Source organism: Gossypium hirsutum, chromosome A02, assembly GCF_007990345.1.
Source record: "Gossypium hirsutum isolate 1008001.06 chromosome A02, Gossypium_hirsutum_v2.1, whole genome shotgun sequence".
NCBI lineage: Eukaryota > Viridiplantae > Streptophyta > Magnoliopsida > Malvales > Malvaceae > Gossypium > Gossypium hirsutum.
The window spans coordinates 84,418,006-84,422,860 of NC_053425.1; positions in this window are offsets into that span (position 1 = coordinate 84,418,006).

Consider the following 4,855-nt stretch of genomic DNA (forward strand, 5'->3'; position numbering starts at 1 on the left):
TTGGCTTTGGTTTTTGATAATTTTTACGTTTTTGAGATCGTTGCTTCGAGTACTACCCGACCCATGCTTGAATTTTTGATTTTGGTGAATATTTTGAGTTATGCCATTGATGACTATTTGTGTTTTGTGATGTTTGATGATAAATTGTGAAAGATATGTTTTGGATTAATATGTTTTGTATTGGAGTTTTTGATGATTTTGAATTATTAGGACTAAATTGAAAAAATAATAAATTGAACGGCTAAAATGCAAAATAAATGAAATATATGGATTAGTATGAGCATAAGGAAGATTAGGCCTAACTATGATATGGTGAGATTTTGTGTATTTTGTGTTTTGTGCAATTAGGACTAATTTGTAAAAGTATGAACTATTAGGGGTAAAATGGTAAATTGCCCATTTATGTGTTGTTGGATTAAATTGAATGAAGTTGTGTTTAAATGAGGTTAATTTGGAATTATATAGATCAAGAACAAAAGAAATCAGACTTGGATCGAGGAAAAGCAAAAATAGTCGAATAGCCGATTTATAATGTTCGTCGATATTCGAAGTAAGTCTTTAAGCAATTAAACATCATTTATTTCGAATATAAAATGGTTTACTATGATGATTCGAATTTTATATTTGTATAGTAGGGTAGCCAAATGTGGTTTAACATTGAATTAATGTGGTTGAGTTTTATTCGACTGAGTTAAAACCTCTAAAAGTTTGTATGAACTATTTATGAAATGACTTTATAATAGCGATATTCGGGCTTTGAGCCTAGCAAGCCTTGTGCTGGTGAATTTGATCGGGCTTTGTGCCTAGCAGGATTATTGCCGGTGAATAAATATCAGACCTTGGGTCTAGCAGGCCTTGTGCTGGTGTCTGATTCAGGCTTATGCATAGCAGGTTTTATACCGGTGATTTATTTTCAAGTCTATGTCTATAAGACTTCACATTGATGTGGAAATTGAGCAAGTAAGTTGATCTAAATGACCTTGTATATTCGGCCACATAGGTATGTACATATGTGATGATGTATTGAACTTGTATGTTTGGCCACATGTGATGTTATATTAAACTTGAATAATCTAATACATATGATGTTTTATTGAACTTGTATATTCGGTCATACATGATGATATATTGTACTTGTATATTTGGCCATATGTGATGATATAATGAACCATGTGTATTTGGCCATACAAGTAAGTAATTATGAGATGATATATTGGATCTTTATTATTTGGCCAAATAGGTGTGTATATATGTGATATTATATTTGATTTCCTCTAATAGGCCAAATGAATGATGTTGGTTTATAAAGTTGAGTTTAATTCATGAGTATATATTTTTGAATGTAAGCATAGTCGAGATAGTGTTATTTTGGGAATGTAAAGTTGAATAATATTATGCTAAATGAGAAATATTAGCATTCGGCCAAGTTAACTTATTTGTGTTAAAGTATAACATTAATGGTACAATTCGACTTATTTGAAATGTTTTGATTTTTCATTTGAGTTGTTTAATTTGCTTATGGCTTAAAAATCTAAGTTAGCTTACTCTGTGTGTTTTTGTTACTCTATTTTATAGATTTTAGTTGTAAGTTATGAGCTCGGGGATCGTCATCGAAGTCATCCACACTATCGTCAACCTTCGGTACTTTTAAAAGTCTATTTTTTTAACTTATGGCATGTACAGGCTAATATGTTTTTTTGTTCGACCTTGAATATGTATAACTTTAGCCATGCGGAAATGGCTTAATCTCCATGTTAATTTCGGTCATACTTTGGTTATGGTTTGAGCTCACTTTTGAGTATGATGTTATATATATATTATACATGAATGGTCTATGTGATAAATGTTATATGTTTGAAAATGGCTTAATGATGTGTTTAGAAAATGCAAATTATAAAACGTTTATACATGTTTCCATGTGCGGTTGTATATTTGTTTGTGATGAAATAAAGTTGGAAGGAAAAAAAATGATGATAAGTATGTGCATATTCGTTAATAAGATGAAAATTAACCAAATGAATAGTAACTTTTGTCAATTACTATTATGAGAATTATATGTGTTGTATGTGATGTATAAATGTTTAACTTACTATTAAATGAATACCAAAAATGAGATGATCTTTATCAAATGATTATAAGTAGTACATTTCGTGTAGTCCATTTGTGTTTGGTTATATTATGCAACTAAAGTGTAATGAAGTCTGTTTATTTGTATGTATTATGAGTTTAAATTAAAAGTATAATTAGCTATGTGGTAGTAGAGATTAAATTGACTATTGAAATTCAAGTACATGTATGTGATCGTTTTAATTTGTGTTCTTGACTGATAATACCTTGTAACCCTAATTCGGCGACGGATATGGGTTAAGGGTGTTACAGAATTACTAGTAGACATTCTAATGCTTAGAATTTCCAAATAGGTCAGCAACACTTTGTTCACTCCATCGTGCTATTGGATAGAAAATAGAGCTCAAGCAAGAGTGTGTAATAAAGAAAAAGGACAATTAGGGGCACTCCACTGTAGTAACAGGCTGGGTAGCTAAAGAGGTAGTTATTTGCTCTATCCATTTTCTGAGTTAAAAGCCTTAGCTTCACAAGTAAATTCCATTTAACTCGTGACATGATTGAGTACCCAATAATTCAGTGTACGCTACATTATGATTGTTGAGTCAAAGAATTGTGTGATGAGTTGAGCCCCTATTACTGGTTAAAAAAAACAAAGTTTAGATAAAAGACAAGCTAAGAAATTTAGGAGAAACTAGCTATATCCAAAATTCACACGCGAGCACTTAGGAAATTTGTTTTTAGGGTGAGATTTTTTGCACTACCTTTGCTAACCAAACCTTTGAAACTTGAATAAGTTTTTAGACATAGAAGATTTCTGAGAACTGATATATAAATTGTTCTTTGGATGGACTGGCAGTACAAGGTGGTTATGTACAATGCCAATTTTTGCATTCATGCATATTTTGCGGGTGTGATAACTCTTGAAAAGAGTTATAATCCATACTTTTAGACATGGTTAATTGCTTGTACTTAAGTAAAATTAGTTTCATTTTAGGTAATTACATGATTATTTTTAGTTAATCGAGTGTTGCATGTAAAAACTTAGGATGATGATTACTTTAGTACATTTGTACTTTTGTTGGTGGAAAGGCTTTGTGGTGGTTGAATGACAGGTTTGAGGAAGAAAGATAGCAGAGGATGGAGATTTGCCGAGGCATTATGAGAGATTGCCATGGTAATGTTGGTGAAGAAAACAACAACTACCCAATCCCCTCTCACATGCACATGTAATGGAAGATATCCACATCAAAATTAGGGAAAAAACAATCATTGGTTGATGGCTTTTACCCTAAAGGAGGACCCAAGTATAAAAGAAAAAAAGAAAGAAAAAAAATAGGGGAGAAAAAACAATTGGTGGCCACATGAGAGGTCTGCCGTTAATGAGAGCTGAAGGTACAACTAATTGTAAATACGAAGCTTCAACAGAAGTCTCTTTGTGACAATGAGGGTAATTTGAGCTACTAGGAGCTTGGGTGAAGATGCGCACTAGACGCCAAGTTGGGGGAATTTGAGTTCTAAACCCAAATTTCTTCTTCTGCAATTTATTTTAAATATGGTTAATTAAATTGTTAATTTGGGATGCTGATGATATTAAAATACTTGAATTTGCATAGCCTAGTCATGAGCTAACTTAGCATAGTTGGGGATTATCTTTGATGATGTTTTAACTCTGATGAATGTTTATGGATGAATAGGATTCAATTTACTGCTTTACCCAATTTTTATTTTTATTTATATGCTTATTAGGGTATTGATAAATGCTTGATAAGTCTGAAAGTAACTTAATATCGATAGAGTTAGGTTGTTTGGACCAAAATTGCATAATATAATAGATTGTTGAGTGAAATGCTCATGTAAAATCTATACATTGAGCTTTACCTTATACGATTTCAAGGATTGTCCTTTAGTCATGGTTGCTAATCCTTCGCCTATAGATGTGTCGTGTCTTAAGAATGAGTAGCTTTAGGTCTTGCTTTCGATAGAGGTAGACCACGTTAGTTCCCAATAGGGTAGTAGATTACCATATTTTTTCCATGGAATTGTTCCTGGGTTATAACTAATTCATTAGTAATCCTAATCTTTTAAATCAATATTCCAATCTTGCTAGAATCCTTAGTGCTTTTATTCGATTTGTTTCAATTGCCATCTACGATAGTACATTTTATTACTCTCATTTTTAGTGTATTAACTACATTGTTATTTCTCAAAATATCATTTGATTCATTTATCTTTTCTACTCAATTGTGAAAATTTAGAAAAAATAATACTAATCCAATCCTCATGGGAATGATACTCACTCATTACTTTATTACTTGATTCGACGTGTATAGTTGCACAATTCACATATCATATTCACATGGGACACCTTTCTATGTTGATTAAACACATATCATACATTTCAATCATAACATATCTAACTCAATTCTTTGAAATAAAAATAAATCTAATATCAAAACTCACTTCTTTTATCAAGAATTTCCTCTCATTTGCTTCTTTTCCCTTTTCTTCTTTAATACATAACTAATTTGCTTCACTTCCATCTACTAATTTCTTGCTTCTAAATTGATGAGCATAACCTTTAGAATTTCTACTTCATTTTTCCTCTTTGGTGCCTATATAAACTTCCAAGAAATTTGGGAGAAATTATAGGATTACATGACAAGGGACCAATTTGTAAGATATGGAAAACTCTCTCTTCATGTATATATAAAATGCTATATTAATTAATTAATATTGTAATAAAATAAAATAATAAAATATTCTAACCAAGCATGTTTTGACACCATTT